The sequence below is a fragment of the Pan paniscus genome, chromosome 20 (genome assembly GCF_029289425.2).
Source record: "Pan paniscus chromosome 20, NHGRI_mPanPan1-v2.0_pri, whole genome shotgun sequence".
Lineage (NCBI taxonomy): Eukaryota > Metazoa > Chordata > Mammalia > Primates > Hominidae > Pan > Pan paniscus.
The window spans coordinates 26,737,217-26,760,028 of NC_073269.2; the positions used below are offsets into that span (position 1 = coordinate 26,737,217).

At 39.2% G+C, this 22,812-nt stretch overlaps 1 pseudogene; it reads left to right on the top strand.

The window, feature by feature from the left end:
• Nucleotides 1-679: 679 nt before the first annotated feature.
• LOC117977008 (polycomb group RING finger protein 6-like) lies at nucleotides 680-3,369 on the top strand (annotated as a pseudogene).
• The last annotated feature ends 19,443 nt before the right edge of the window (nucleotides 3,370-22,812 follow it).

The following is a 22,812-nucleotide window of genomic DNA, read 5'->3' on the forward strand; positions in this document are numbered from 1 at the left end:
TCTTTTCCTCAGACTTTCCTGCAGGAGTGATGCTGACATATTCCTCTATTTGGCATCTGAGTGATATGACTCTTGACATGGCCTAGTCCACAGATGGAATTGTGATGTGTTGCTCTACCCAGCACCTAGGTGATGTGACTCTATTTTTCTGCCTCGGCACTGTCCACAAAAGGTATTTTGACATATCTCTGGGGTATGTACCCAGGTTACATGACTCTCCTGCCTGTGCCCTTTTCACATATTATCATAAAATATGGCTGGGTCCAACACCCAGGTGATGTAACTCTCATGCCTAGGACCTGCCAACAGGGGGAATTGTGACAAATCTCTGTGCCAATAACCCAGGTTATGTGACTCTCTTTTTTTGCCCGGTCCCTGCTCACAGGGGGCATTATGACATATTGCTGAACTCAACACCTAACTGATGTGATTCTCCTTTCTAGTTTTTGTCCACAGGGGAGATTGTGACATATCACTGGGCCTCAAACTAAGGTGACGTTACACTTTCATTTTTGAACTGTACTCAGAAGGCATTGTGGAATATTCCTGGGAACAGCACCAAGGTTATGTGATTCTCCTGCCTGCACTTTGCCCACAAAGGGCATTGTAACATATATTTAGACCTATCAACTATTCGATGTGACTTCTTTTCTTAACGTGTAAGCAAGTTGCCCCAACCATGGAGGGGGTCGCGGTGGTGACGGCGGGCAGCGTAAGCGCTGCCAAAGCCGAGGGAGCTGCAGCCTTGCCGCCTCCGCCTCCTGTCTCCCCGCCCGCCCTCACCCTCGCACTCGCAGCGGGTGAGGAGGGACCGGCGCCTCTGTCTGAGACTGGGGCTCCCAGCTGCTCGGGCTCCCGGACCCCTTAGCTGGAGCCGGAGCGCAGCCTGGTCCGCTTCAGAGGCCGCTTCGAGGATGAGGACGAGGAGTTGGAAGAAGAAGAGGAGCTAGAGGAGGAAGAAAAGGAGGAGGAGGAGGAGGACATGAGTCACTTCTCGTTGAGGCTGGAGGGAGGCCGGCAGGACTCGGAGGACGAGGAGGAGCACCTGATTAATCTCTCTGAGCTGACCCCATATATCTTGTGTTCCATTTGCAAAGGTTACTTAATAGATGCAACTACCATCACAGAATGTCTTTATACCTTTTGTAAAAGCTGTGTCGTAAGACATTTTTACTACAGCAACAGATGTCCAAAATGCAATATAGCAGTACATCAGACACAACCTCTTTATAACATAAGGTTGGACCGACAGTTACAAGACATAGTGTACAAATTAGTGATCAATCTAGAGGAAAGAGAAAAAAAGCAAATGCATGATTTCTATCAAGAAAGAGGTCTAGAATTACCTAAACCTGCTGTTCCACAGCCAGTCCCTTCAAGCAAAGGAAGATCAAAAAAAAAATCCTAGAATCAGTGTTTCGTATTCCACCTGAACTTGATATGTCTTTATTACTGGAGTTCATTGGTGCTAATGAAGGCACGGGACATGTTAAGCCATTGGAAAAGAAGTTTGTTTGAGTTTCAGGAGAAGCAACTATTGGACATGTAGAAAAATTCTTCAGAAGAAAAATGGGTCTTGATCCAGCTTGTCAGGTAGATATCATCTGTGGTGATCACCTGTTGGAACAGTATCAAACTCTAAGGGAAATCCGACGTGCAATAGGTGATGCAGCAATGCAGGATGGTCTGCTTGTCCTTCATCATGGTCTTGTAGTTTCTCCTCTGAAGATAACTTGAAGATTCTAGGCACATTATGAGGAGGGAAACAAAGGAGGCTTCTGCAGGACTGCATCTCACCAAAGATTTCCATGAAATCTAATTGCTACCACTTTGCTGTTCAAGACATAACTTACCTATTTTTAGCACCAAGAATTATAGCATTTATAAGTACAACTTGGAATGATGGAATGCATCTGTTACTAGAGACTGTATATAAAAAGCAGCAAAAGCTCAGGGGAAATTTTTCAAAAATTGAATTTTAAAATTTCTTATGATTTTAAATACCTTGACATTGATTTTGCTTCCCATCTTTGAAGTAATTGGTTAGTTTTGTTTGTTCAGCCATTTCAAGTTGGTGGTTGGGATATCTGCTCTCTGGGATGGCATCAGTTGGGCAGTCATCCTTTTGGAAGAGAAGTGTGCTTTTGAATGGAAGATGCAAAGCCAGTCTTTGTTAAACTGCAGGGCGTACTCTCAAAGACCAAAACTATTGGCCACTTTTGTATGTTGCCAGCATATTTTGAACTTGTATCTTTTTTTATACTAGCAACACTACAAAGGAGAAGTTACTCATTTCAAAATGGATGAATTGTTATTATGTGTGAAGAGAGTCTGAGTTTATGGTCTGTGCCATAAAATGTCAGTGTAATAAGACTTCTTCAGTACATCTTCCAATAAGGGGTGCTTCTTTGTGACAGTATTTTTATTTCTGACATTCATTTTATTTGGGTACATAGTGTGGTTGTTGATACCTTGCAAAAGTATTGCTTCTGAAAGTAATAAAAAATTTTAGGAGAATTTGAGAAGTTTACAGAATTACTTATTCATTGTTTTCTTGGTAAGTCAGTTTAATGTTTATTTTTCTCATTATTTCATCACTGGAATAAAGAATAAGGGTGTTTGAGCTCACCTCCATGCAAAGACTTCAGTTTTAAAACATTATTTTGCCTAAAATTAGCATTGTGATGCTCTCTAAAAGAAATATTTTATAAACCCTGTTCACAGCAGAATTTCTGAATCTGTATAGAGACTACTACAAAATTGGACAAAGATTGGCAATTCTTTGTAAAGAATTTGTGAATTGTGTATAAATTTATTCTAACATTTAATAAAAATGAATTTTAACCTAAAAAAAGAAAAGAAAAGAAAAACTGAAAACTGAGATTGGGTCAGATATGCCATTTCTACTCTATACTTTTTTTCTGAAAGTAGTTCCTTCCTCTCCTGATGCAGAGGGAGGCTGGCTGGGGGATCCTGGGCCCCTCTGTCCTCCCCACGGTGGCAGTGGCTGATCTCTGCTCAGGCGTGAGGGTTGTGGCCATGTGCTGAGCTTGAGCCTGCCCGGCCCAGCCCCTCCTCACTTCCCTGGACTCTTCACGGTGTCCACAGGCCCTTACACAATCTTGAGCGTCCCTCTGATGGAAGGGGAGGTGGCAGCAGAAAGCCAGTGGGAGAAACTGGCCCCACAGGTCGAGGAGGGCTTGCCCAGCTGTGGGAAATGCTCTGGTTGACCTTGGATTTCTGTGCGCCAAGCTGAGCCCCAATCCTGGCTTTGAGTCCAGGTGTCCTCGGGCTGGGCGACCTTGGCCATGGGCGCTCCGGCTGCTGCGGTGGTTCCTGCTGTGCTCGGCTGGATCACAACTGGAACTGGTGCCCTCCAGAAGTGAAGGAGGTGCCCTGCAGGTGGGAGGAGGCAGTAGCCATGGTCCCTGTAAACCAGGCCTTGCTGACAAATCTCAGATGCCAAGAACAGAAGAATGGAGAGCTTCAGCCAAATGAACAAACTGTTGGAGCGACTGGGTGTGAAGCTGCCCAAACTTCTCAAAGTGGAGCAGCAAAGCAAACACCAGAGAAGGACAAGAAAAATGAAAGTCAAAGAAAATGAGCAGAAACCAAAGGCAGATGCTAATGCAGTGCAAAGCAGTTCACACCATGATAGAAAGAGTTGATGAGTCTCGGAAACTAATCTTAGTGACAGAGTGAAAGGACAGCAGTGAACATGGTAAGGTGCTGACTATTCTGGTCCACTGGATCCCACCATCCCTAGGACAGTAAATACCATCACAGTCACCACACAGCGAGTTACAACTGCACCATTTCCTGTTTATTCCTAAATGAATAAAGGTGATTCTCATCACAAGTGCAAATAAAAAGTTATTTATCTTTTTTTTAAACAAAAGTGTCTTGCTTTAGCTTTTTTTTTTTTGAGTTCTTATAATTTTGAAAATGAAGTTGACATTTGTATGGCTTATGAAATTTTCAATAGTCTTGCATTAGTTGAATTGTTCAAAGTAAATATATTTTAAACTAAGAAGAGTAAACTGTGTGTATTTGTTTTACATAGTAAAGGCTGAAAGTAACAAATATTATCTGTTTATGATTTGAAAATTTCAAAGTTTGATTATTTATCCGTACATACACAGAATAGTGTATCGTGCTGAAACATTTGTGTTTTAAAGTGGCAGCCATAGTTCCTGCCTGTCTGGATATATTTTGGACTTTTGTATGTTAAATACAACGTAAAAAGACTTTATTGTGCTTTAGAAAATCTAAGGTTGGTATACAAAAACAAACTTTACAAATTACTGTAGGGTTCAGCAAACTGTGTTTATAATGTGACATTAATACCTCTACATTTTGATGTGTAAATCTTTCTTGAGAAAAGATTTTTTTTTAAAAAAATGGCTACAAATTCAGGCTTCAGTTATAAAATGACAAAATAGTAAAGAAATGAGTGGTTTGCCATATTATATGAATACAGGCATTCAATTAAAATACCAAATATGTTAATGAAAAACTTTTAGACAATAGATTTAAATAATTTCTTGATATTTTACTACAGTAATATAAATATTCACAAATATTTTATAAATCATATCTATTAGTACTAGGTTTTACTTAATAGTAGTATATATGTAAGATCAAAAATCTGTTAAAAATAGATATGTTTATCAATAATTTGGTGTTTCTAAATACCCAGAAGTCTTGTTTTAATCAGATTAGCTCTGGGGATAGTTTACTAATTTCATTTTATATACGGTGTGTTCAAAGTTTTCTAGTTTAACCTAATATTGATTGATGATGGGTAAACAAATCTTTTTTTGCTAATCCCATAGGTTTATTAAATTGTTGAAGATGTTGTTAATTAAAAAATTCCAGGGATTTAGGTTTACAGGGATTTAGGTCTAGTTTAATCTGCTCAACCTGTTAATCAGTGTCAGGTGCCGGATTCCAATTTATTTTCAGTGCGTTTGTATGACTTTTGTTTTTTTTTCTTTCTTTTTTTCAGACAGAGTCTTGCACTCTCATCTGGGCTGGAATGCAATGGTGCAATCTTGGCTCACCGCAACCTCCACCTCCTGGGTTCATGCAATTCTCCTGCCTCAGCCTCCCGAGTAGCTGGGATTACAGGTGCACACCACCACACCCAGCTAATTTTTTGTATTTTCAGTAGAGATGGGGTTTCACTATGTTGGCCAGACTGGTCTCAAAATCCTGACCTTGTGATCTACCCCCTTCAGCCTCCCAAAGTACTGGGATTACAGGTGTGAACCACCACACCTGGCCAACTTTTCTTTCTTTAGTCTTTGAATAAAACGTCTATTAACAAAGACAAATTTCTGCACATTTATCAAGTTCCTTTTAGTAACTCAAAAGGTAATATATCCAAAATTCTCATGTTATTGTCTGAGAAAACAGATTCTACTGTTACCAAAAAATCAACTGGAAGGCATTTTTATAACCTTGCACCACATAAGAAAAAAACTGCAATGCAGTAGTAATAAGTGAAAATACATCAAATGAAAAATGGTAATTGAGAAAGTCACTTTCAATGTTTGAGTATTTGGACTTTTTGTTTAAAAAAATTGTAGTAAAATAGAGCTTTTGGTAAGCTTTCTGTAGATTAACATTATCATAAATTAGGGAAAAAAACCTTTAAATTGTAAATAAACAAAAAAATACAACAAAAAACAACAACAAAAAACTAAGATCCAGGAGTGCATACATATTGATCCTTATTTTGGGAGATTATGAAACAGACCATTGCATGAACTTTATACAGATACCTTGCCACACGGGCATACTAATAAAAATCATTATATTTAATTTGAATGAACATGTCCACATCTTAAAAATACTGCTTTGTACTATGAATGATAAATGTAAAAGTTTTTATACACAAGAGGATCCTGATTCTTAACTGAACATATATGGCAACCCATTTCTCTGTTTCTTCTGAACTGAAGCCTGATTAAGGCTTAAATATGGAATGAGAGGGACTCAATATCAGGACATGTGGAACAAAAACAAAAAAATGAGATAGGTTGGTCATTTCTAAGTTCAAATTATTAAATAAAATATTAAATTCTTATCCTAAGTTTTTTTCTTTCAAAAACAACCTAGAAAACTGTTCTAATCCAGTTTTCTTTCATGAAGGGCCTACCCATTGTGTGGAACTGAAAGGAAGTCCTAGGGCTACTGAAGGTTCCTGGCTGAGTCTATATCTCAATGTTACCTAAAAGCCCTTGGACTAACTCCAGTCCTCAACAGCCAATGAGGGTGTTGGCACAAGAACTTCCAGTCTTTTTTTATTTCATTTCATTTCTCTTGTTCTTGTTCTTTTTTTTTTTCATGGCTATCATTTCTCCTATCCGTTCTTTGTATGCAAAGTTGTGAATGTTTTTACAGCCTATGGATATAATCATGCTGAGTAAAGTCAGTCAGTGTCTTGGTAATCAAATATGTAACTCAGAGGTGTTGTTTTATAATTTCCTAGCAACAGGGTGAATTAAAAATCTCTCTAAATTTTTACTTAGTAAAGGTCTTTCTCTCCCCCAGTAATAAACATTCATGGCACTGTATGAGAGAATATTTCATTCTGAGTTAATACCCTCCTTTGCATTTCATTTGTTTTTTCTCTCCATGTGAAAGCTGAGCACTGTCCAATGTATCTAAACAGTTCCTATATGAGACAAGTTCATTTTTTTGTTCTGGGGCATATGCTATAGGAACAGCCTATCAAACCCCAAACCTCTTTCTAACTTTTGCCTAAAAATATAAAGTTGGAGTTTTTACCTAGGATTTCTAATTTTACAGCACCCCTAGTGGAATGGGATTTTTCTCCATGTGAAGACTTGCCAACACTCTGTCCAAAACTTACAGTTCCCCAATTATTTTCCCTTTTACATCCCTTTATCAGTGCTAAGTCCTCATGCCCTATTTGTAAACAGAAAAACTCAGCTTTCAACAGCCAGAAGAAAGCCTTTCTAACAAAACAAATCTTCAATTTTTACACATTTTTAAGGCACCTGTTCTTCATCAAACTACATTGAAATTTAAACAGAAAGGAATTTTATGTTTGAAAGTAAACTCGTCCCATTCTCTGGGATTCTGATGTTTTCCTGGGGCCATAGCAAGGGAAGCCAAAAATGGCATTAGGGCATTCCCTCTAAAATAGTATCTTGCCTAAATCCAACTACTGCATAATCTCTCCCCAGCCACTGGAGTACCTTGAGAGCCTTTTGTGCTGAGCGGGTCTAGAAAACCAGCAGGATGGAAAGCTAGGGTCTTGAGCAGGTGAGCACAATCTGTCCTGCCTGTGAACTCCTCCGGAACCATGGGTAAAGGTCATGCTTCCATCCATGGGTAACATCTATGATGGTTGCTGGGACACAGAGGAAAAAAAGGAAGGTCGAGAAGTGGTATGTCCTTTTTCTCTTTCCTTCCACCCTAGGCCACACTGAAAAGAGAAAGGGGACTGAGGAACGCCTTGTCTCCCCTCTTTCTCTAGATAGGTAACAAACCATCGACAGTCTGCATTCCCCTCTAGTGCATTCTGAAACACTGGAACTTCTTTAACCCTGAAATTCTAAAGAAAAAGTGGCTTACATTCTATTGCACAAACCCTTGGCCATCTTAGAGACAGCAGACCTGGCTTTCTAAGGGAAGCATTAATTTCAACACTGTCCAACAAATAGATTTTTCTTTGCCCTGTAAGACAACCCAGATCTTTGTAAGCATTGTAAAATTAAATCTGCCTTCTTGGCAGCCATATCAGACAAGTCTACAAAATATAATTACCAAAAGTTGAGATACAAACCCTTGGGGAACACTCAAATGTAACTTCCAGGTGTCCCAGCAGCCTCACATATTTTGGGCCCCCAGTACCCATATATCATCAGCTCCTCTGGTTGTGCCACTGAAGAAACCCACAACATTGCTGTTACCCCCTACAGAAAATGCCCAGTAGACATGGTGTTACTAGGATTAAAGTTCCCTTCTCATTGCAGGACCTTAAGAAAATAAAGTGAGCCCCAGGCAAGTTCTCTAATGACCCTGATTCATATATAGAGGCTTTCCAAAATTTAACCCAAGTGTGTAATGTTACATGGAGAGATGCTATGCTGCTTTTAAGCCAAACCCTAACTGTTAAGAAACAGGCAGCCCTACAGGCAGCAAAAAAAAAAAATGAAACTCAAAAACAAACAGTAGGTTTCCTAGAGCCAGTCAGAAAAGAAACCCAGTCAAAAGGGAAAAAAAGAGACATAATCCACATTCCCAATAAGAATAAAAACAATGCCCCTTAAATATTCTAATGGGAGCCCTTGTGATCCTATAGAGAAGTGGAAAGGAAAACACTTTCTGATATGCATATTAGAAAGTTTGCAAAGAACCACAATCAAGCATATTAATTACTCTAACCTCTCCTTGTTAAATCAGAAACCAGATAAAAATCCCATGGCCTTTTTGAAAAGGCTGAGAAAAACTTTAGTAAAACAAACCTCCCTGTGTTGTGATTCAGGAAAAAAGATTTATTACTTAGGCAGTCTCTAATATCAGAAGGAAGCTGCTAAAACAGGCCCTGTTCAAACATCTTTCTAGGTTTTGTCATCCTCAAGTTGAAACTTTGCAGTATTTAAATAACACTGTTCTCTCTGCCTCAACTGAGGAGGTCTCAGGAAGGCACTAAGGCTTTCCTAAATTTATTAGCTGAAAGGGAATATAGGGTCTCAAAATTTAAAGCTCAGCTCTGTCAAACTGCAGTAAAGTAGATAGGTCTAGTCAGAAGGTACAAGAACACCAGGTAAAGAAAGAAACTTATTTTCTCCTTTTCCTTTCCAAAAACTCTTAAACAGTTGGGAGGGATCTTAGACATTACTGGATTTTTGCAAATTCTGGGTATTTGGGAATGGTGAAATAGCTAATCTTTTATACCACCTTATAAAAACTCAAGCACCTAAAGACTCACTTGGTAACTTGGGAATCTAAAACTAAAAAGCCTTTAACCAACTAAAGGCAGCCTTACTTAAAGCACCAACCCTCAATCTTCCCATAAGGAAAGCATTTAATCTCTATGTATCAAAAAGGAAGTTAATGACCCTGGGAGTTTTAACTAAGGCTCAAGGTCCAGGTCAACAACCAGTGGGTTACCTAAGCAAGAAACTTGACTTGATGGCTAGAGGATGGCCAGCTTGCCTCTTAGCAGTTTTGGTGGTGGCTTGCTGGTACGAAAGGCCATGAAGTTAACAATGGGAAATAACTTAACTGTCTGTATTCCCACATAGGACTGCTGTCCTCTAATGGAAACCTCCGGCTAATAATCACCTCCTCAAATATCAAGCTTTGCTGCTAAAGTGATCTGCAGTCCAGTTAAAAACTTGCCTTTGCCTGAACCCAGCCAATTTCTCCAAGAGGAAACTAAAGAGCCTAAACGGGATTGTAAACAGGTAATGGTGCAAACTGGTAAAAGAAATAAGAAGAATCACTGTTTATATTCTTTGTAAAGTATTAATTAATTAAATAAACATTTTTAAAGTGTACTCAACTTAATGAAAAGTGAATATCCAAGCTATAAGTATATTCAAAAAGCCTTTCTATTTTTATCTTTATAAAACTTGTTTTCCTGGAAGAGGGTTTTATCTCACTTAACTGAATTACTTTTATCCACTCTTTCTTGTCACTGTTGATGCAAGCATAGAAGGCCCTAAAATAACCTCTGGAGGCCTGAGACTCCTCAGGAAAACAAAAAAGCCACCATAAATTACATTTTAAAAGAAATCTCTGCTTTTTTTTTATGAAACTCCTAGAATTAAAAGTAAATAAGTCCCTCTCAAAATCTCTTTTTCTTCTAGCTATGCTTATTTGTTAGGCCCTGGAAACTGTATTCCTAGCCCTGTCCTTTTTTTTTTTTTTATGGGGGACAGAGTCTCACTTTGTCACCTAGGCCAGAGTGCAACAGTGCAATCTTGTCTCACTGCAACCTCCACTTCCTGGGTTCAAGCAATTATCCTGCCTCAGCCTAGTGAGTAGCTGGGATTGCAGGCACCTGCCACCACACCCAGCTAACTTTTTTAATTTTTAGTAGAGATGTGTTTTCACCATGTTGGCCAGGCTGGTCTCAAACTCCTGACCTCAGGTGATCCACCCACCTCAGCCTCCCAAAGTGCTGGGATTAAAGGCATGAGCCACCATGCCTGGCCCCTAGCCCTGTTCTTAAATGGCCTCAACCAGAGACCAATAATCCAATTAGAAAATTGGCAAACAAAAAATCTTATAGTTACTGAATCTTCTTCTGTTTGTTTAGATGGTTATATACGTGTTTTGTGTGAAGTCTATAAAAAACCTCTAATTAATTGGTGTGCAAATAAGCACTTCAAAAAAATATTAAGGCAAAATTAAAGGCTGTAGTGCCTCTTGGTTCATGTAACTTTAATATTTAAGAAATAAAAATATTCTTGCAGAATACAAATGTCTTAAAAATGTAAACAGGTGGTCTAAATTATGCAGGTCAAATACTAGGTTTGTTAGATGTTTTAATGTTGCAAACTGCTTCTTTGGCCTTTAAGTACTGTCAACCTGCCAGCTTCACAATTAGTAAGGCCTGGTGACATATAAAAGTAACCATGCCCCTAACTATACTGGAAGAAGTCAGACTTTATCTGCTTCTAGCACATAATTAAAACAACTTACCAGGTTTTACATTAAAGTTAAAATTACAAAAAGTTACCATTATAACATGTAATTGAGACTACTAAAAATGGATTTGCATGAAATGTGTGTAAAATCAGTAAAATTTTTTAATAAAAAATTATAAGAAGGCATAAAAATCTACATTTTTCTCAGGAGTAAAAGATTGTCTTAAATTAAATAAAGTGAAAGTTTTAAGCAAATTTTTAAAATACTGTAAAAATTAATTTTGCAAAAGAAAACTGTAAATATATGAACTAAATTCAAAGGAATAACATATGGTGTTCATTTAAATTAAGCATTTAAATGAAAGCACAAGACTTTCTTAAAATGCTAATCTGCTCTATATCAAAATTTCTAAAAGATTATAAAAGATTTGTAAACATCAAAGATCCATTCCAAGATGGCCAAATAGGAAGAGATCTGGTCTGCAGATCCCAACGTGATCAAGGAAGAAGATGGGTGATTTCTGCATTTCCAACTGAGGTACCTGGCTGATCTCATTGGGACTGGTTGGACAGAGGGTGCAGCCCACAGAGGGCAAGCCAAAGCAGGGCAGGACATCACCTCACCTGGGAAGAACAAGGGGTTGGGGAATTTCCCTTTCCTAGCCAGGGGAAGCTGGGACAGACTGTACTTGGAAAAATGGGACACTCCCACCGAAATACTGCACTTTTCCCAAGGTCGCAGCAACCAGCAGAGAAGAATATTCTCTCCTGTGCCTGGCTCAGCAGGTCCTGCAGTCACAGAGCCTTGCTCACTGCTAGCACAGCAGTCTAAGATCAAAGGTGACACTGCAGTCTGGTTGGGGGAAGGGCGTCTGCCTCTGCTGAGGCTTGAGTAGCTAAACAAAGTAGCTGGGAAACTTGAACTGGGTGGAGCCCACTGCAGCTCAGCAAGGCCTACTGCCTCTATAGACTCCAACTTTGTGGGCAGGGCATATCTGAACAAAAGGCAGCAGACAGCTTCTGCAGATGTAAAAGTTCCTGTCTGACAGCTCTGAAGAGAGCAGTGGTTCCCCCAGCATGGGGCTGAGCTCTAAGAATGGACAGACTGCCACCTGAAGTCAATCCGTGACCCCCATATAGCCTAACTGGGAGACACCCCCCAGTAAGGGCTGACAGACACCTCATATAGGTGGGTGCCCCTCTGGGACAAAGCTTCCAGAGGAAGGATCAGGCAGCAATATTTGTGGTTCTGCAATAATTGCCATTCTGCAGCCTCCACTGGTGACACCCAGGCAAACAGGGTGTGGAGTGGACCTCCAGCAAATTCCAACAGACCTGCAGCTGAGAAACCTGACTGTCAGAAAGAAAACCAGCAAACAGAAAGGAATAGAAGCAACATCAACAAAAAGGACATATACACCAAAACCCCATCTGTAAGTCACCAACATCAAAGACCAAATGTAGATAAAACCACAAAGGTGGGGAGAAACCAGAGCAGAAAAGCTGAAAATTCTAAAAACCAGGGCACCTCTTCTCATCCAAAGGATCACAGCTCCTCACCAGCAATGGAACAAAGCTGGATGGAGAATGACTTTGAAGAGTTGACAGAAGTAGGCTTCAGAAGGTCGGTAATAACAAACTTCTCTGAGCTAAAGGAGCATGTACAAACTCATCACAAGGAAGCTAAAAACCTTAAAGAAAGGGTAGACGAATGGCCAACTAGAATAAACAGTGAAGAGAAGACCTTAAATGACCTGATGGAGCTGAAAACCATGGCATGAGAACTTAGTGATGCATGCACAAGCTTCAATAGCTGATTCAATCAAGTGGAAGAAAGGGTGTCAGTGATTGAAGATCAAATTAATGAAATAAGGTGAGAAGACAAGGTTAGAGAAAAAGGAGTAGAAAGAAATGAACAAAGCCTCCAAGAAATATGGGACTATGTGAAAAGACCAAATCTATGTTTGATAGGTGTACCTGAAAGTGATGGGGAGAATGGAACCAAGCTGGAAAACACTCTTCAGGATATTATCCAGGAGAACTTCCCCAACCTAGCAAAGTGGGCCAACATTCAAATTCAGGAAATACAGAGAACACCACAAAGATACTCCTTGAGAAGAGCAACTCCAAGACAAATAATTTTCAGATTCACCAAGGTTGAAATGAAGGAAAAATGTTAAGGGTAGCCAGAGGGAAAGGTCAGGTTACCCACAAAGGGAAGCCCATCAGACTAGCAGCAGATCTCTCAGCAGAAATCCTGCAAGCCAGAAGAGAGTGGGGGCCAATATTCAACAATCTTAAAGAAAAAATTTTCAACCCAGAATTTCATATCCAGCAAAACAAAGTTTCATAAGTGAAGGAGAAATAAAATCCTTTACAGACAAGGAAATGCTGAGAGATTTTGTCACGACCAGGCCTGCTTACAAGAGCTCCTGAAGGAAGTAATAAAAATGGAAAGAAACAACCTGTACCAGCCACTGCAAAAAACATGTCAAATTGCAAAGACCATCGATGCTATGAAGAAACCATCAATTAGTAGGCAAAATAACCAGCTAACATCATAATTACAGGATCAAATTCACACATAACAATATTAACCTTAAATGTAAAAGGGCTAAATGACCAATTAAAAGACACAGACCAGCAAAGTGGATAAAGGGTCAAGACCCATCAGTGTGCTGCATTCAGAAGACCCATCTCACATCCAGAGACACACATTGGCTCAAAATAAAGGGATGGAGGAAGATCTACCAAGCAAATGGAAAACAAAAAAAAGCAGGAGTTGCAATCCTAGTCTCTGATAAAACAGACTTTAAACCAGCAAAGATCAAAAAAGACAAAGAAGGCCATTACACAATGGTAAAGGGATCAACGCAACAAGAAGGCTAACTATCCTAAATATATATGCACCCAATACAGAAGTACCCAGATTCATAAAGCAAGTCACCAGAGACCTACAAAGAGACTTAGACTCCCACACAATAATAATGGGAGACTTTAACACCCCACGGTCAACATCAGACAGATGAACGAGACAGAAGGTTAACAACGATATCCAGGAGTTGAACTCAGCTCTGCACCAAGCCGACCTAATAAACATCTACAAAACTCTCAACACCAAATCAATAAAATATACATTCCTCTGAGCACAACATCACACTTATTCTAAAATTGACAACATAATTGGAAGTAAAGCTCTCCTCAACAAATGTAAAAGAACAGAAATCACAGTAAACTGTCTCTTAGACCACAGTGCAATCAAATAAGAACTCAGGATTAAGAAACTCACTCAAAACTGCACAACTACATGGAAACTGAACAACCTGCTCCTGAATGACCACTAGGTAAATAATGAAATGAAGGCAGAAATAAAGATGTTCTTTGAAACCAATGAGAACAAAGACACAACATAACAGAATCTCTGGGACACATTTAAAGCAGTGGGTAGAGGGAAATGTATAGCACTAAATGCCCACAAGAGAAAGCAGGAAGGATCTAAAATTGACACCCTAACATCACAATTAAAAGAAATAGAGAGGCAAGAGCAAACACATTCAAAAGCTAACAAAAGGCAAGAAATAACTAAGATCAGAGCAGAACTGAAGGAGATAGAGATGCAAAAAACCCTTCAAAAAATCAATGAATCCAGGAGGTGGTTTTTTGAAAAGATCAACAAAATTGATAGATGGCTAGCAAGACTAATAAAGAGGAAAAGAGGGAAGAATCAAATAGATGCAATAAAAAATGATAATGAAGATATCACCACTTATCCCACAGACATACAAACTACCATCAGAGAATATTATAAACACCTCTATGCAAATAAACTAGAAAATCTAGAAGAAATGGATAAATTCCTGGACACATAAACCTCCCAAGACTAAACCAGGAATAAGTTGAATCTCTGAAGAGGCCAATAACAGGTTCTGAAATTGAGGAAATAATTAATAGGCTACCAACAAAAAAAGTCCAGGACCAGATGGATTCACAGCTGAATTCTACCAGAGGTACAAAGAGGAGGTGGTAACATTTCTTCCGATACTATTCCAATCAATAGAAAAAGACAGAATCCTCCCTAACTCATTTTGAGGCCAGCATCATCCCAATACCAAAGCTTGGCAGAAACACAACAAAAGAGAATTTTAGACCAATATCCCTGATGAACATCGATGCAAAATTCCTCAATAAAATACTGGCAAACCAAATCCAGCAGCACATCAAAATGTTTATCCTTGACAATCAAGTCAGCTTCATCCCTGGAATGCAAGGCTGGTTCAACATATGCAAATCAATAAACATCATCCATCAAATAAACAGAACCAACAACAAAAACCACATGATTGTCTCAATAGATGCAGAAAAGGCCTTTGACAAAATTCAACAGCACTTCATGCAAAAACTCTCAATCACCTAGGTATTCAAGGAATGTTTCTCAAAATAATAAGAGCTGTTTATGACACAACCACAGCCAATATCATACTGAATGGGCAAAAACTGGAAGCATTCCCTTTGAAAACTGGCACAGGACAGGGATGACCTCTCTCACCACTCCTATTCATCTTAGTGTTGAAAGTTCTGGGCAATCAGGCAAGAGAAAGAAATAAAGCGTATTCAATTAGGAAAACAGGAAGTCAAATTGTCCGTGTTTGCAGACGACATGATTGTATATTTAGAAAACCTCATCATCTCAGCCCCATGTCTCCTTAAGCTGATAAGCAACTTCAGCAAAGTCTCAGGATACAAAATTTTTCAATGTAAAAAATCACAAGCATTCCTATACACAAATAACAGACAAACAGAGAGCCAAATCATGAGTGAACTCCCATTCACAATTGCTACAAAGAGAATAAAATACCTAGGAATACAAATTCCAAGGAATGTGAAGGACCTCTTCAAGGAGAGCTACAAACCACTGCTCAATGAAATAAAAGAGGACACAAACAAATGGAAGTACATTCCATGCTCCTGGATGGGAAGAATCAATATTCTGAAAATGGCCATACTGCCCAAGGTAATTTATAGATTCAATGGCATCCCCATCAAGCTACCTCTGACTTTCTTCACAGAATTGGAAAAAAACTACTTTAAAGTTCATATGGAACCAAAAAAGAGCCCTCATTGCCAAGACAATCCTAACCAAAAAGAACAAAGCTGAAGGCATCACACTACCTGACTTCAGACTATACTACAAGGCTACAATAACCAAAACAGCATGATACTCATACCAAAACAGAGATATAGACCAATGGAACAGAACAGTGGCCTCAGAAATAACACCACACATCTACAATCATCTGATATTTGACAGATCTGACAAAAACAAGAAATGAAGAAAGGATTCCCTGTTTAACAAATGGTGCTGGGAAAACTGTCTAGCTGTATGTAGAAAGCTGAAACTGGATCCTTTCCTTACACCTTATACAAAAATTAATTCAAGATGATTTAAAGACTTAAATGTTAGACCTAAAACCATAAAAACCCTAGAAGAAAACCTAGACAATACCACTCAGGACATAGGCATGGGCAAGGACTTCATGACTAAAACACCAAAAGCAATGGCAACAAAAGCCAAAATTGACAAATAAGATCTAACTAAACTAAAGAGCTTCTGCATAGCAAAAGAAAATACCATCAGAGTGAAAAGGCAACCTAAAGAATGAGAGAAAAATTTTGAAATCTACCCATCTGACAAAGGGCTAATATCCAGAATCTACAAAGAAATCAAACAAATTTACAAGAAAAAAACAAACAACCCCGTCAAAAAGTGGGCAAAGGATATGACAGACACTTCTCAAAAGAAGACATTTATGCAGCCAGCAAGCACATGAAAAAATGCTCCTCATCACTTGTCATCATAGCAATGGAAATCAAAACCACAAAGAGATACCATCTCATGCCAATTAGAATGGTGATCATTAAAAAGTCAGGAAACAACAGATTCTGGAGAGAATGTGGAGAAATAGGAACACTTTTACACTGTTGGTGGGAGTGTAAATTAATTCAACCATTGTGGAAGACAGTGCAGCGATTCCTCAAGGATCTAGAACTAGAAATACCATTTGACCCAGCAATCCCATTACTGGATATATACCCAAAAAATTATAAATCATGCTGCTATAAAGACACATGCACACGTATGTTTATTGCAGCACTACTCACAATAGAAAAGAGCTGTACTCAACCCAAATGTCCATCAATGATAAACTTGATTGAGAAAATGTGGCACATACACACCATGGAATACTATGCAGCCATAAAAAAGGATGAGTTCACATCCTTTGCAGGGACATAGATGAAGCTGGAAACCATAACTCTCAGCAAACTATCACAAAGACAGAAAACGAAGCATCACATGTTTTCACTCATAGGTGGGAATTGAACAATGACAACACTTGGACACAGGGTGGAGAACATCACACACTGGGGCCTGTCGTGGGGTGGGTGCCAAGGGGAGGGATAGCATTAGGAGATATACCTAATGTAAATGACGAGTTGATGGGTGCAGCAAACCAACATGGCACATGTACAGCTATGTATCAAATCTGCATACTGTGCACATGTACCCTAGAACTTAAAGTATAATAATAATTAAAAAAAAGATTTGTAAAAATCTCACTTCATGCCGCCCTGTCCGGGAGGGAGGTGGGGGGGGTCAGCCCCCGCCCGGCCAGCTGCCCCGTCCGGGAGGGAGGTGGGGGGGTCAGCCCCCCACCCGGCCAGCCGCCCCATCCAGGAGGGAAGTGGGGGGGTCAGCCCCCCGCCCGGCCAGCCGCCCCATCCGGGAGGGAGGTGGGGGGTCAGCCCCCCGCCCAGCCAGCCGCCCCGTCTGGGAGGGAGGTGGGGGGGTCAGCCCCCCGCCCGGCCAGCCGCCCCATCCGGGAGGTGAGGGGCACCTCTGCCCGGCCGCCCCTACTGGGAAGTGAGGAGCCCCTCTGCCCGGCCACCACCCCGTCTGGGAGGTGTACCCAACAGCTCATTGAGAACGGGCCATGATGACTATGGTGGTTTTGTGGAATAGAAAGGGGGGAAAGGTGGGGAAAAGATTGAGAAATCGGATGGTTGCTGTGTCTGTGTAGAAAGAAGTAGACATGGGAGACTTTTCATTTTGTTCTCTACTAAGAAAAATTCTTCTGCCTTGGGATCCTGTTGATCTGTGACCTTACCCCCAACCCCGTGCTCTCTGAAACATGTGCTGTGTCCACTCAGGGTTAAATGGATTAAGGGCGGTGCAAGATGTGCTTTGTTAAACAGATGCTTGAAGGCAGCACGCTCCTTAAGAGTCATCACCACGCCCTAATCTCAAGTACTGCGGAAGGCCGCAGGGTCCTCTGCCTAGGAAAACCAGAGACCTTTGTTCACTTGTTTATCTGCTGACCTTCCCTCCACTATTGTCCTATGACCCTGCCAAATCCCCCTCTGTGAGAAACACCCAAGAATGATCAATAAAAAAAAAAAAAAAATCTCACTTCATGTTTAAACTGGTTAAGATTAAATAGAATTGTCTATAAGGTTTCATTAAAATTGGGGTTAACATTAATAGTAAACTAATGCAAGGGGAAAATTTGGCTTTCTCTTTTTAACAGGATTTTTATGTAGTAGTAAGGGCAAATAAAAGATTTTTGCTTTTTCAAATTTTTAATTCTTTATGTTGGCAAAACAAATAGCTTATGGTAATCTAAAATTCTATTCCTTAAGATTAACTGTTTTAGACCTCTAACATATTTAAGAAGGTCCCCAAAATCAAACTTCAGTCTCAAAGGTTGTCTTTCCTGATTCATGGCTTTTTGGTGCTATAAAGAGCCCCTAAAGCATTCAAAAGAAAGGCAAACAGAATTATTGAATATGTTTAGGTACATGGGATTGTCAAAATGATGTCTATTTTTTTCAGTTTATGTTTAAGTATATAATATTGACGTATGTTCCAAAACTATATGGGGTGTCTAAGGTTCTAATGTCTATATGTGCTACCAATCAAAATTAAGGTTGTTATGTTGGGTTATTGTAAACTACAAAGATAACCAAATTTTTTTGTCAGTCGTGTTTCTAACTGTAACCCTGGACATTTTGTCATTGGCAGACAATTTTCTTGTTTTAATCCTCTTAAAAATGGTTTATAATCAGCTGTGGGACTTTAAAAGGTGCTCTCAAATGCAGATTTCTGATAACAGATAAAAGTACAGAACTCATAAAAAGCTAAAATGTTTATGGATATCAAGCAGAACAAAGTTAATAGAATGGATTTAGCTAATGGAAAACTAAAGCAATGTTTTTAACTTTTGCTTAAAGCATTGCTAATTCTTATTTTGTTTTTCAGAGTCAGAAAAACTTTCTTAAAAGTTTTAAACCACTGATCAAGGTATACTGCTTAAACATAATTTGGACCTTGTCTGTTTCTCTTTGCCTGGTTCTGCTAAAAATAAAAAACTATTTATAAGTATTCTTTTTTTAAATTTTTTAAATTACACTTTAAGTTCCAGGGTACATGTGCACAACATGCAGTTTTGTTACATATGTATACATGGGCCATGTTGTTGTGCGGCACCCATTAACTCGTCATTTAACATTAGGCATATCTCCTAATGCTATCCCTTCCCCCTACCCTTACCCCACAACAGGCCACAGTGTGTGATATTCCCCTTCCTGTGTCCAAGTGTTGTCATTGTTCAATTCCCACCTATGAGTGAAAACATGCTGTGTTTGGTTTTCTGTCCTTGTGATAGTTTGCTCAGAATGATGGTTCCCAGCTTCATCCATTTCCCTACAAAGGACATGAACTCATCCTCTTTTTTGGCTGCATAGTATTCCATGGTGTATATGTGCCACATTTTCTTAATCCAGTCTATCATTGATGGGCATTTGGGTTGGTTCCAAGTCTTTGCTATTGTGAATAGTAGCACAATAAACATACATGTGCATGTGTCTTTATAGCATGTGTCTTTATAGCAGCATGATTTATAATCTTCTGAGTATATACCCAGTAATGGGATTGCTGGGTCAAATGGTATTTCTAGTTCTAGATCTTTGAAGAATCACCACACTGTCTTCCACAAAGGATGAACTAGTTTACAGTCCCACCAACAGTGTAAAAGCGTTTCTATTTCTCCACATCCTCTCCAGCATCTGTTGTTTCCTGACTTTTTAATGATCGCCATTCTAACTGGTATGAGATGGTATCTCTTTGTGGTTTGGCTTGCATTTCTCTGATGGCCAGTGATGATGAGCATTTTTTCATGTGTCTGTTGGCTGCGTAAATGTCTTCTTTTGAGAAATGTCTGTTCATATCCTTTGCTCACTTTTTGATGGGGTTGTTTGATTTTTTCTTGTAAATTTGTTTAAGTTCTTTGTAGATTCTAGATATTAGCCCTTTGTCAGATGGGTAGATTTTAAAACTTTTCTCCCATTCTGTAGGTTGCCTGTTCACTCTGATGGTAGTTTCTTTTGCTGTGCAGAAGCTCTTTAGTTTAATTAGATCTCACTTGTCAATTTTGGCTTTTGTTGCCATTGCTTTTGGTGTTTGAGTCATGAAGTCCTTGCCCATTCCTATGTCCTGAGTGGTATTGCCTAGGTTTTCTTCTAGGGTTTTTATGGTTTTAGGTCTAACATTTAAGTCTTTAATCCATCTTGAATTAATATTTGTATAAGGTGTAAGGAAGGGATCCAGTTTCAGCTTTCTACATGTGGCTAGCCAGTTTTCCCAACACCATTTATTAAATAGGGAATCCTTTCCCCATTTCTTATTTTTGTCAGGTTTGTCAAAGATCAGATGGTGGTAGATGTGTGGTGTTATTTCTGAGGCTCTGTTCTGTTCCATTGGTCTATATCTCTGTTTTCATACTAGTATCATGCTGTTTTGGTTACTGTAGCCTTGTAGTACAGTTTGAAATCAGGTAGTGTGATGCCTCCAGCTTTGTTCTTTTGGCTTGGGATTGTCTTGGCAATGTGGGCTCTTTTTTGGTTCCATATGAACTTTAAAGTAGTTTTTTTTCCCAATTCTGTGAAGAAAGTCATTGGTAGCTTGATAGGGATGGCATTGAATCTATAAATTACCTTGGGCAGTATGGCCATTTTCAGAATATTGATTCTTCCTATCCATGAGCATGGAATGTACTTCCATTTGTTTGTGTCCTCTTTTATTTCATTGAGCAGTGGTTTATAGTTCTCCTTGAAGAAGTCCTTCACATTCCTTGGAATTTGTATTCCTAGGTATTTTATTCTCTTTGTAGCAATTGTGAATGGGAGTTCACTTATGATTTGGCTCTCTGTTTGTCTGTTATTTGTGTATAGGAATGTTTGTGATTTTTGCACACTGAAAAATTTTGTATCCTGAGAGTTTGCTGAGGTTGCTTATCAGCTTAAGGAGATGTGGGGCTGAGATGGTGGGGTTTTCTAAATATACAATCATGTCATCTGCAAACAGGGACAATTTGACTTCCTCTTTTCCTAATTGAATACCCTTTCTTTCTCTCCTGATTGCCCTGGCCAGAACTTCCAATACTAAGTTGAATAGGAGTGGTGAGAGAGGGCATCCTTGTCTTGTGCCAGTTTTCAAAAAGAATGCTTCCAGTTTTTGCCCATTCAGTATGATATTGGCTGTGGGTTTGTCATAAATAGCTCTTATTATTTTGAGATACGTCCCATCAATACCTAGTTGATTGAGAGTTTTTAGAATGAAGGGTTGTTGAATTTTTGTCAAAGGTCTTTTCTGCATCTATTGAGATAATCATGTGGTTTTTGTCTTTGGTTCTGTTTATATGATGGATTAAGTTTATGATTTGTGTATGTTGAACCACCCTTGCATCCTGGGATGAAGCCAACTTGATCGTGGTGGATAAGCTTTTTAATGTGCTGCTGGATGTGGTTTGTCAGTATTTTATTGAGGATTTTTGCGTCAATGCTCATCAGGGATATTGGTCTAAAATTCTCTTTTTTTGTCATGTTTCTGCCAGACTTTGGTATCAGGATGATGCTGGCCTCACAAAATGAGCTAGGGAGGATTCTGTCTTTTTCTATTGATTGGAATATTTTCAGGAGGAATGGTACCAGCTCCTCTTTGTACCTCTGGTAGAATTCAGCTGTGAATCCGTCTGGTCCTGGACTTTTTTTTATTGGTATGCTATCAATTATTGCCTCAATTTAAGAGCCTGTTATTGGTCTATTCAGGGATTCAACTTCTTCCTGGTTTAGTCTTGGGAGGGTGCATGTGTCCAGGAATTTATCCATTTCTTCTAGATTTTCTAGTTTATTTGCGTAGAGCTGTTTATAGTATTTTCTGATGGTAGTTTGTATTTCTGTGAGATCGGTGGTGATATCTCCTTTATCATTTTTTATTGTGTCGATTTGATTCTTCTCTCTTTTCCTCTTTATTAGTCTTGCTAGCCATCTATCAATTTTGTTGATCTTTTTTAAAAACCAGCTCCTGGATTCATTGATTTTTTGGAGGGTTTTTTGTGTCTCTATCTCCTTCAGTTCTGCTCTGATCTTAGTTATTTCTTGCCTTCTGCTAGCTTTTGAATGTGTTTGCTCTTGCTTCTCTAGTTCTTTTAATTGTGATGTTAGGGTGTCAATTTTAGATCTTTCCTGCTTTCTCTTATGGGCATTTAATGCCATAAATTTCCCTCTACACACTGCTTTAAATGTGTCCCAGAGATTCTGTTATGTTGTGTCTTTGTTCTCACTGGTTTCAAAGAACATCTTTATTTCTGCCTTCATTTCATTATTTACCCAGTAGTCATTCAGGAGCAGGTTGTTCAGTTTCCATGTAGTTGTGCAGTTTTGAGTGAGTTTCTTAATCCTGCGTTCTTATTTGATTGCACTGTGATCTAAGAGAGGGTTTGTTATAATTTCTGTTCTTTTACATTTGCTGAGGAGTGCTTTACTTCCAACTGTGTGGTCAATTTTGGAATAAGTATGATGATGTGGTGCTGAGAAGAATCTATATTCTGTTGATTTGGGGTGGAGAATTCTGTAGATGTCTATTAGATCTGCTTGGTGCAGAGCTGAGTTCAACTCCTGGATATCCTTGTTAACTTTCTGTCTCATTGATCTGTTTAATGGTGAGAGTGGGGTGTTAAAATCTTCCATTATTATTGTGTGGGAGTCTAAGTCTCTTTGTAGGTCTCTGGTGACTTGCTTTATGAATCCGGGTGCTCCTGTATTGGGTGCATATATATTTAGGATA